This window comes from Dipodomys merriami, unplaced genomic scaffold (genome assembly GCF_024711535.1).
Source record: "Dipodomys merriami isolate MVZ:Mamm:240054 unplaced genomic scaffold, mDipMer1.0.p SCAF_5, whole genome shotgun sequence".
Taxonomy (NCBI): Eukaryota; Metazoa; Chordata; class Mammalia; order Rodentia; family Heteromyidae; genus Dipodomys; species Dipodomys merriami.
In genome coordinates this window covers 30,448,023-30,460,359 of record NW_027206068.1, presented here as the reverse complement: position 1 = coordinate 30,460,359, position 12,337 = coordinate 30,448,023, and the positions used below count along the sequence as shown (strand labels likewise).

At 35.8% G+C, this 12,337-nt stretch overlaps 1 protein-coding gene across 4 annotated transcripts in view; it reads left to right on the top strand.

Annotated features, from left to right (window-relative positions):
- The window catches only part of Magi2 (membrane associated guanylate kinase, WW and PDZ domain containing 2), a 1,319,799-nt gene that overhangs the window by 840,499 nt on the left and 466,963 nt on the right, over nt 1-12,337 (top strand). The window lies entirely within an intron of this gene.

Genomic DNA, 12,337 nt, shown 5'->3' with positions numbered 1-12,337 from the left:
AGAAAGCCACCTTCTCTATTAATAAACTTTAGGAACATGTGTTATCTGATCCTAGCAAACACTGATTTGATGGGTAAATGCTAAAGAAAAAAATCATTATAAGTAAATAATGTAACTTATTCACTATACTATGTTCAAGTATTTCCCACACCTTCCTCTTTTTAAATTTGGAATTCTCTATGTGAAAATACTTGCTTCTCATAAGTAAAATTAATTTAAATTGATAGCAGCTAGTTTTCTTAATTTTTGAAAGTGAAAACAACTCAGGTGAGTTGAAGAGTAACCACAAAAGAAGCATAAATTAAGATCCAGAGAAAAACTATGGGATTACATGCTGATTAATACATTGTAGTAAAAAATGTAAAGTATAAAATCCTGAACCATTGAATTGGATTTCTTGTTTAATTTGTGCTGAACAACAAAAAAAATGAACTGCTCTTTTTGGGGGCACCTATGGCCCAGGCCTGTCATCCTAGCTACATAGAAAGAAAGCTGAGACCTAGAGGAATGAGGCTTGAAGCCAGCCCATGCACAAAAGTGAGGCTCTATCTCCAACTAATGAGCACAATGCTGGACTAGAGGAATAGCTCTAGAGATAGAGTGCCAACTATGAACAAGAAAGCTGTGAGAGAGCATGAGACTCTGAGTTCAAGCCCCAGTCCTAGTCTTACGTCCTTAAACTAGGAACCTAATTAATTGGAAAGGGGTAGAGTAATCTAGAAAACATTATTCTTTTCTGTTGTATATATTTTTATTGTGAGGATCAGGTACTTTTATGGTTAAATACTTAAAAGTTTTTCATGAGCTCCGATGATAATAAACTAAACGAAACTATTTCTGGCCATCTGTAACTATGGGGCCATCTCTGTGTTCCTCAGTCAAAGGATGGTGGAGAACAATTGGACAGTCAATGGATGATGCCACCATCAGTGGCTCTGTGACATTGACTGGGGCACACGATCCTTATTCTTCATTTCTTCCCTGCTTGGGAAATGTCCGGTGTATAAATGAATAACCAGTTGGGTGTTCAACGTTGGGGAAGGAAGTCCTAAACAAGAAAACTGGTCCACCATCTATTATTAGGAATCTTTTGACAATCTCAATCCTTGAAATTCTCATATACGTTCCCTAAAATTTACTTTTTAAACTCCATCACATTTTTTTTCTTTCTTTCTTTCTTTTTTTTTAATTGTGAGAATACCGTACAGAGGAGTTACCATTACATGGACAAGATAACCAGTACATTTCTTATTTTTTCTAGCACATTCATTGGTGTGCTTTTGAATTCTCCAAGCATTTTGAGCATTTTGAGTAGATATCAAAGTGAGATTTTGCTTAGTTAGAGACACGGCTCAAGTGGTAGATGCCTGCCTAGCAAATGTGAAGCTCTGAGTTCCAATCCCAGTACTTCCCTAAAAAACTATTAAAAGGGTTTAAATATTAGACTTCTATTGAGAACATTAACATAGTCAATAAAGCACATTTGTCAAATGAAAAAAGATGATTGAAATACCTTTAAGAAGAATTGTAATAATAGTAATAAATAAGGTATGTACTCATTTACAGATTAAAAGCTGAGGTTTGCTGAAGTTAAATAGATCACATGTCATTAATATGAAAGGAATTATTATATAGGAAGTCTGCATCCAGAATATATGCATTGCTATCCTAAATCCCATATAACAAAAGAAGATCATAAACATATTTCTCAATCATATGAGTACACACAGCCACTATTTTACCTGTACATCTTAAAGAGGCATTATAAACTTCTATTATTAAAAACAGCTTTCCATCTGTTTAATTTCATGTGCAAGTATTTCTATTGATATACCAAAAAATCCTCAATTTTCATTATGTTCTATACACATATTAGAATCAGATCCACTGATGTTTGTCTCCTATATACCTTATCAGATGATCCATTTGACCTATCTAAATGACATTTCTAAAGATGCTTCAGTTTACATACATTACATTTTCTCCTTGAACTATCTACTTGATACTATTATCAAAAAATTCATATGACATGGGAATATTCACTTTGTGTAGCGTTCCCTAATTATATCATGCATAGATTTAGTACATAGCTTCCAGGCAAACTGAATAATAATTATTTTTATCAAAGTCTTAGAAGATCAAAAAAATCTATCTTTCTGGTCTGTATCATCTTAGTGATGGAAATAAATATAATTCTATTTTTAGAAATGTAATTATCTCTTTCATTCATAAAAATCATGAGAATGAAATGAGAAAAGAAACTCATAATTAACTCACACAATGGGTCAGGCATGTCTATACAGTATACATATTATCTCTATTCCCATAATAACAGGTTATTTATTGTTTGAATGAAGCACTAAAAGTTAGTAATGTTTAACAAGGGAAGAGTACCTTTACTGATAAACTTTAAATGTGAACTCAGAAATACTTGAGCTTTTATTCCAGCACATTTTCCTAAGCAACTAACCACACTTGAGGACATAGTAACTTCTGACCAGCATAAGGTAACAAACATATCTGCAGCCTAGTGTATTATATCATCATGGTAGTCCTTGTCTCTCTTGGGCTTTGTGGCAACAGAGTTTGATCCAATTTTTGCAATGAGTTATTCTAACATCGTCTTATAGAGTTTGTCTTCAAACTGATGTTTAAACTTCCTGACCTAGGCTGGGGACCAGTGGCTCATGTCTGTTATCTTAGCTACTCAAGAGACTGAGATCTGAGGATAGTGGTTTGAAGACAGAACAGGCAAAAAAGCCTGTAAGAGTCTTACCTCAAATTGATCAGCAAAAGTGCCACAAGTGGAGGTATGACTCAGTAATAAAGTGTTAAGACTTGAGGAAAAAAAACTGGTCAAGTAAAGATTCTTGTTACTTTTATCATCATTTGACCAAATAACTGAGAAGACCAACTTAAAGGGAGGAGCTAATTTGGCTTATGGCTTTGCTTCGGAGGTTTTAATTAATCATACTTAGGTAGGGGGTGGCCAATAGGAGAGAGAGGAGTGAGGGAGGGGAAGAGAGGGAAGATGAGAGAAAATAGATAAGAAGGATGCCTGAATTTGTGGGCCCAAACCTTTTATTCCACCCAGGTCCTCAGTCTGGGGAACTGTGCTACCCACAGACAGGGAAGAATAACAAAATATTGAAACAAGGACACCAAACAACCCATCCAACAATGATACTTGCAAGACACTATGATGGAAATGAACTTTTCAACTTTGGGGTGTGTGGGGGGGAGAGTGGGGGAGGTAGGAAGGGGTAGTAGGAGAAAAACAAAGGAGCGGGTAACAATGCTCTACAGGAAATGTACTCATTACCTTACTCATGTAACAGTAACCCCTCTGTACAGCACCTTTACAATAAAATAAAGAATTTTAAACAAAGGTCTTCCCATTTAAGCTATTATTTTCTGGAAATGCCCTCAGACATACCAAGAGATGTGCTTTACTAATCTCCTGGACTCTTCTTGATCCAATGAAATTGTCTGTCAAGAGTAATTGTCACACAGGTATCTTTATTTCAAGTATTCAGTAGATTTTTTAATTTTTAGTTAATTACAACTAAGCCTCTGGAGAATGTCAAACTTTTACTGAATGAAAGTGATTTAGTTTGCTTTTCCTGTTAATTTTACATTATTCAGTGTTTTCAGCATACTGTGTTTCCTAAATTTTACCTAACATTCTTTGAAAAGTTATATACCTAATGTATGCAAAAGTATATTTAAGAACTTCATGATTAGATATGAGAATTGTCTAATTTTCTAATCTTGAAAATATAAAAATAGATAATTTTCTTAATGGCCGATTTTTCTTCAGAAAAAAAAATTATAGTCTATAAATCAGTGATTTGGTGATGCTTTCTTGGACTTCTATTTCATGAGTTATCTGCTAAACTTTTCCTGAAAATGATTCATTATAGCCTTGTAGTTTCCCCTCATTAGCCTAGGGTAAATAACTGGAAATATATTTTTAAAGCAATTAAATCTCTGTGATCACACAACACACACACACACACACACACACACACACACACACACACACACACACACAATGCGAGGAGGAATAGGACAGGGCCCTTCAGAGTTACCTTCACCAACAAAGGGAATACAGTATGTGGACACAGAGCTTCCTTCTCCAGTTCTCCAGGGCCCCAGGCCCGCAATTAGTGCAAATGAACTGCATCTCCCAGAGAGCAAACAGAGTGTCCCTTATGTGATCCCCGAGTGTCCTCGGCAATGATCTCAGCTCACCATTAGGGACCCACATCCAGGTTCCTGGGCTGCTTGGCACGCTGACTCTGTCTGCACCATCAGTCCTGGTTTCGTGAATGAGATCCTGTCACTGTCTGAAGAATTATGGCCTCCATAGTGAATCTCGCTGTTTTCCAGTGAATAATGCCCCACTCTGAAACCGCCCAACGCCTCTTCCCAGCTTATTTTTGTCTGAGTTCACAGAGGCTATGAGTTCTGTATCCACCCAGACCTTCATCTATTTTGCTTCTTTGTGTTGTGTTTTATTTTTCGTTGGGGGAGATTTGGTTTTATGATGTTCTTCCCAAAATACTATAGTAGGTTTTATCTCTGCTTTGGTTGGGGGAAAAAAAATCTGGGGCTGTTTTAAACTGATCTTCTAAAACTAGATACTATTTATAAATAAAGCACATTCTATCTCTTCTTAAAAGGATTACTGGAAAGTTAAAACTGTCCTAATGTAAAATGCTGTGTGTATCTAAATGTGATTACCAAGCCACAAGATGACCACTCTGGGTTTCAGGTTATGAACTGTAGTAGTCATTGTAAACACACCATAAAAATGTGAAATCGTGAGACTCTTCAGAGGTCATTTTTAAATCAAAGCAGACTCACTTTGGGTCAGACTGAAAGGGAGGCCTCTTCCAGCCCTCCAGGGGATTCAGCATTTTCAGGGGCTTGCACTCAAGCTCTGTGTATAGTGTTTGTCCGTTTCTGTGGGGTGTGCCATCAGTCCTCACTCAGGGGATGCGCTCATGTCAGTGTAACTTGTTAATGTGAGAGGTCTGATATGTGAATATGAAGAATGGAGACAGGAATGAGCAGGGCCACACCTGAGATGCATACCCAGGGAATGTTCAAGTGGCTTGGTGTTGTCCAGGATTTCTTGAAGTCTCAGCTTTTCTCAAATCACAACCATCTATTCACTCTCAGGCTGATTTTTATGGTTGTCTATGTTTCCTCCATCACCTTTCTTCCCAGAAAAGTGGTCATGACTTCTCATGTGAAATCCCAACTACTTTTGTCAAAGAGGTTTGAGTTATTTCTTTCCCTTTCTCTTGCTCTTCCTCTTTCTTTTTTTTCTTTTCTTCTTCTTCTTCTTCTTCTCCTTCCTTTCCCTTTTCCTTTTCCCTTTCCTTTTCCCTTTCCTTCCTTCCTTCCTTCCTTCCTTCCTTCCTTCCTTCCTTCCTTCCTTCCTTCCTTCCTTCCTTCCTTTTTTCCTTCTTCCTTCCTTCCTGCAAACCACAATGCCACTTCTGTCTTTTTCTGAGTAGTTTATTGGAGATAAGTGTCTCACAGACTTTCCTGCCCAGGCTGAATTTGAACTGCAGTCCTCAGATCTCCGTCTCCTGAGTATCTAGGATTACACATGAGCCACTGATACCCAGCTCCTACTATTATACATATACTATATATTTATTATATACTATATATGTGTATGTATCTGTTTCTCTTAAAGTTTGTTGAGAACTTGGGGGGGTGGTATGTTCCCATATGACAAATTTCTTTAGAATTCATTACATTATAAAAATCACAAAGCAGAGTTTCAGAGCTATGATAATTATTATTGCCATTATTCCATTCTATTTTTGTTAAAGTGTTAAAAATTAAATAGAAGAAGAAATAGATCGTATTAATTAAGGTTACTCTTCTCCCCTGTTAATAGAAAATATTTTTCCCTACTAATCTTCTTTCCTGATTCTTTTCAATTTAGATTTTTTTTGTCTCTGAAAATATTTGCCTTACCATCATCTACACATATGCCTGAAACATTTAAAAATGTCTTTATTGTTCTTTTAGTGCTCTGCACAATTGTAGATCATTGAAGGTCTTAGATATAGATGAAGTATCTCTAAATCTCCAAGCATTAAGTGTGCCTTCTGAGAAATTTACAATTCCCTAGCTAGCTCCCTGAATAGATGAGATTCAATTTTTTAATAAATGGTAAAAATTATTTCTTCATATAAGTAATTTCTGCTTCCTCAATTGATACATCATTTCAAAAATCATTTCACTAGCTTTCCTAATTCTAATATTATATTATAGACTTGTCTTTCTTTGCTGACCTCAGAAAGTAAGGAAAAATATTTGAATTTCTAAAAGTTATATAGGTTTATAAGCAATTGTATATATAGGCCACCATATCTAAGTATTTATCTCATATCTTAGAGTGAAGAATTCACAACATTTTTAAAAGAATGATTTCTTGAGTACTAAAATGTCTAAACTACCAACTGAATAGTAGTAAATGGTATGCATAGAAAATTCCTGAAGCATATGCACAGAAAATGTGCACTATGCAGGGTGCATAGAAAATTTTGCATCAGCTAGCTTTCTGGAGCACTGAGAATAGCAGCAGGAGGTAGACCTTCTTTGAACTCTCTCCCCTTTGTATTTTGGGATTTTGTAGCATGCACATGTTTTAATACACCTAAAAAGAAATTATTTAGATGATAAGAAAACAATCACCATGCACACAATGTACAGACACATTGTGGTTGTAATTCCCCTTCTTGTTTTAGAAAGTTTGGTAAAAATAAAGAAATATATAAGCATGCCATCCTGATTTACTTGGATCAACTGGTTCCTGAAGACAAAGTGCTCTCCACTTTTTATTATTAAGATAGAATCTATACATGGCCTTTATCAAAAGTCAATTACAAAAGATTATAAGCATCAAGTTTTATCATAAATAGGATAGTACTCAATAACCATAATTTCTCATGATTCCAGAAGTAGGTTTCTCTTGTCTAACTATTAATACTGAAGTGAGAAATCATATACAAGAGCCTGCCTACTGTTCAGATGAAGCACTTCAGCCTTGAGTACTGCAATAAAGATCCTCCCACCATGAAGCAAAAGAAAACCTCAGATCAATGTAATGGATATAGTTTTTTTTGTTCAGTCATGGGGCTTGGACTCTGGGTCTGGGCGCTGTCCCTCAGCACTTCAGCTCAAAGCTAGCTCCCTGCCACTTGAGCCACAGCACTACTCCCAGCTTTTTTCTGTGAGGAATCGAATCCAGGCCTCATGCATGTGAGGCAAGCACTCTACCACTGAGCCAACTTCCCAGCCCTAGATGTACGAATTAATGGGATTGTTAGGTTCACAAGAAACTGAAGAAATCTGCAGCTACCACCCTACACACCATGGTGACCAATACAACAAAGGAGCAAAATACAAAACAGAACAAGAGCAATCCTTTGCAAGCAGATTCGAAGTCAGAGTTGCCCCAAGGAGGACTGATGAGGACACTAAGCCTTGGGCTAAAATGAAACTGGGGGAGCCTATGATTCTGCTTTAAATTAGTCCCCACAAAGGTGCTAAAATGATGCCAAGATCATAGTTCAGTCACATCACGAGTACAAACCAAGAACAAATGTGAAACTCTAGATAAAGTATTAGAGAACATGGGGAAAATGTGTAGTTTCTCGGAATTTTCTCACCTTTAAGTTAACAAATACTATTGCATGACTCAAATGGGAGAGAAAAGCTCAATTTTTTATAAACATCTCTTTTTGTATGTTTTTATTGTAAAAATACTGTACAGAGGGGTTACAGTTACATGAGCAAGGCAATGAGTACATTTCCTATCAAGCATTGTTACCTCCTCCTTTGTTTTTCCCTCCCACCTCCACAACAACTGCGCACCCCTCGTTTACAATACAGTGTCTTCTACATCTCATTGTTGCAATAGGTAAACCTGTATCCCTATTTAAGTATTTTGTTTTATCCCTTCCCCTCCCCAAGCTAGAGAAGCGTATATATAAGATGCAGGGCCCCAACATCAAATTCCGTGAAAACGGGATATACCGTGGGGGAGGAACACACAAAGAAACAAAAAAATCACATGGTACATTATAAATACATTAGAAACAATAGCAAGAAAAAAAATTATGTCCCTATCTTGGGGTTCATTTTGCTTAACATCATTTTATATGGTCATATGTACATAGCTTTTGACCTTTTCTGCGTGTCCTACACATGTACTAGTTATTGCAAGTAAGGGAAACCATGGGACCTATGTTTCTTTGGGCCTGGCTTACTTCACTTAATATAATTTTTTCCAAGTCTTTCCATTTCCTAACAAATGGAGCGATGTCATTCTTTCTAATGGATGCATAGAATTCCGTTTTATACACACAGACACCCACACCCACACCCACACACACCACATTTTCTTGATCCATTCGTCTACTGAGGGGTATCTGGGTTGATTCCATATCTTAGCTATGGTAAATAATGCTGTGATAAACATAGTTGTGCTGGTAGCCTTAGTATGGCCTTGTTTGTGATCTTTGGGGTAAATGTCTGAAAGTGGGATTGCTGGGTCATAGGGGAGCTCAAAGATCTTTTGTAGAAGAAATATTTTCATGTCTCTTTTTCACACTTGCACTGTTGTTTTTTTGAAAGAAAAAAAAGTCTAAATATTCTAAAAAATTCTAGTAAATTGTCCATACTTTATATTGTTTTTGTTCTATTCTTGGCTTCTTATTTTAATCTTTACATAGTTGTATTAAGGGATGCCATGCAAAAAACATGAATATAATGAATAAAATGGGAATATAATGCATCTTAATCAATGTCACTCCTTTGAACATTCTCACTCCTCTCTCCAAACCACCCACTTTCCTCACTTTTCTTAATTTTGTAGGATATGCATTGAAACTTTGACCTCATTTTTCCATACTACTTGTTTTTATAGGCAGAAATAATTTGATTTACTTGATTTATTTAATTACTCAATTTGCTTAGAGTTCAGAGTAGTACAACTCAATGATAACAGTGTATAACACTGTATTCTAGTAGTTTACTACTGAGGACTTTCTACACATGTGACTTATAATCTTTATTAGTAAGTATGGCTATTATCTCCATTAGGGAAATATACACCTTGTTCAACTATACACTGTGAAAGACAAATTCCAACCATTGGCAGTTATATTTAACTGTTTACTGTGGAGAGTGTTTGTTGGAATCTGAAAATTGTTAAAGGCAAAGTCAAATTTATTTTTATGGTCCTCAATCTCGTTATCTCTGAGCTTAGAACTTCTTCATCCATTTTCACATCCAAAGAAATAATATGAAGACAAGAAGAAAAAATATTTGATTTGTGAAAATTTGTCACAAGGTAAAATTCAAATTGTGTGATATTTCAGAGGAATGAAATCAAGAATTTTTTATCTAGCATTAAAAAATCCTTCATTACTTTCTCTGATTTCAAAATATGGCAATATAAAAAGCCCTACATTCACTATATACAAAACCATGTCAAATTAAATATGGGAAAATATAGGATAGATAGGTTTATTCTTGAAATGGGTTTGTCTTAGTTTCTAGTTATATCTTAGTGAAGTTGGATGAGATCATTAAAAACCATTGCATTTTGAGTTATCCTTTTCCTAATATCCAAGATAAATGCAGAAATCAGAAACAGTAAGCAAATGGAATAGTTGCTATGCATATTTTTTCTAATATCAAAACTTTAGGCAGAATTAGAGCTGTAAAATTTGTAAGGAATGAACCAAATGCAAAGTAGATATAGTTTATTCTCTCCCAATTAAAGATCTTTTTGTCCCTATACTATTTACAGATTTCTGAGCCCTTCTGCCTTCTTATGAAAAAAAGTTAAACACATTTCTTCAATCCAACAAAACTCTTAGATTAAGAAAGACCAAGGAATTATATTTCTTAATTCTTCACAAAGTAATGGTATAGTAAGATGTGGTTTTGTTGGGCATTGTTTCTAAGCCTTTGTACTTTAAATGTCTATGTCTTGATATTTCTATGGAAATTCTGGGAAATTTAAGTCTTGGTTCCCAGGAGATTTCCTTTATCACCACTATTCCTTAAAAGGTATTCCTTCTTCATTAAATTATTCCTTGTTTCTATTGTTAGTTCAAACAAATTTTGCTTTAGTTTGTAAGATATCTAAGTGACATAAAAATTAAATGTGAAATGCTCAAAAATACCCATGCTTGATAAAGTCTGTACATTTTTAGCTTTGAGCATCTTGAGGAAAAATAGGTGTTTGTACCCCAGAAGGAGGATTTTTAGGCTTACAATAAAACCGTACTGGTACTAAGAAATGAGTCTTAGAAGTCAAAATTAAGGACATTTTTACTTGGCCACCTTCTGAACAAGAAAGAGCTTCATGCTGCTCTAAAAGTGAGATGTGCATCAGTTACTTGGATCCCTGTCCTTAGAATTCAAATAGAAGTCCCTCTCCTCCTCCCCCTCTCCCTCTTCTTCTCCTACCCACTCCCTCCTTTCTCAATAGGTTTCATTGTTCTATTTTCATACATTTATATAACATACTTTGCCCATATTTATTCCCCTTTACCCTCTCCTCTGCCCTTCCTCTCCCATTGGTAGCCCCCCAATAGAACCTGTTATATATGCCTGCCATTCACTTCTCTTAGTCTATATTAATTGTTCAGAGAGGTTTCCTTGGGCTGAGAATGTGGCTTAGTGGTAGAGTGCTTGCCTAGTATGCATGAATCCCTGGGTTCAATTCCTCAGTGCCACATAAACAGAAAAAAAGCCAGAAGTGGCACTGCGGTTCAAGTGGTAGAATGCTAGCCTTGAGCAAAAAGAAGCATTAGGGAAAGTGCTCAGGCCCTGAGTTCAAGCCCCAGGACTGGCAAAAAAAAAAATAAAATAAAACAGAGAGGTTTCCTTGTGATATTTCAAATATGCAATGAATTCTCCTTTAATCATACTAACCTCCTCTATAGGTCTCTCTGTGTACTCTCTACCTTTCTAATGTTCAACAGTATTTGGTGAATTAGCTCAAGTCATGTCTATAGACACAGAAATTTCAGTATTTTCCTCCACATCTCACCAAACAATTCCATAGTTATAATCATAATATATAAATAGATATAAGCATACAGACATGGTATAACTCCTGTTTTCACTGTATTTGATGTTGGTATAATTTGGGGAGGGGAAGGAAAAAACAAAATGTTTAAATAGGGCTATAGATTGACCCATTGCAACAATGAGATGTACAAGATGCTATGTTAAAAAATGAACTTTACAATTTAGGTGGGGGGGACAGGGTAGTTGAGGAGTGGGAGTAAAGGGATAGTAGGGGAAAAGCAAAGGAGGAGGCAACAATGCTGGATAAGAGATGTACTCATTGCCTTGCTCATGTAACTGTAACTCCTCTATACAGTATTTTCACAATAAAAACTTATTTTAAAAAGCATAGATGATATAGATATGTGTATATATTTTCAGATACATAAGTATATATATCTATGTGTATGTACATATATATTAGAATACATTACATATATGAGAGAAAACGCCAATTTTTTTCTACAAATGACATAATTTTATTCTTCTTTATGGCTAAATAATATTTCATTATCTATATGTACTACCTACCCATTAATTAGTTACAAGGCATCTAGGCTGCTTCCATAGTTGAGCTATTACGAATAATGAAATCAGGGGCGAGCAAAGGTGTCTGTTGTAGTGCTCACATATTTCTAACCCAACTCTGCAGTGCTGGTGATGCTAGGAAGAATGGTGGACATCAGCACTTTTGGTTGGAATTCATAATGCACCTCTTCCTCTCCATTTATTATCCTAAGTCTCTTCTGTTCTTAATGAATTACTTATATAATGACCAGCACATCTTTAAAGACCCAAACTGTAGCATAGTTAACCTACTGTCCTTCTTTATCAGCAGGTGACTAATAAGAAATAATAATTACAGATTGTTACAAATAACCAATGTGATGCTGCCTAGAAATGTTCATTTGCAGTATCAAAGGTGGTAAGTGTTTGTTCAGTGGATTGTAGAGTGAACTCCTCTGATACATCATTTGGTGAGATTAAACGTGTCTCCCTAAAACTTCTAGATGAAGTCCAAACCCGGGGTTTCTCAGTAGGTGCTTCAGCTTTATTCAGAAAGAGAGCTCTTGTGGACCTACTTAATTCAGATATGCCATACGAGTAGAATGGGACCCTTGACCACATGTGACGGGAGTCATTATTTCAAGGGAGCAATTGGACATAGTCCTCCCTTTGTACAATCGGACAATCAGACAGGGAGACTTTCATGTGAAGA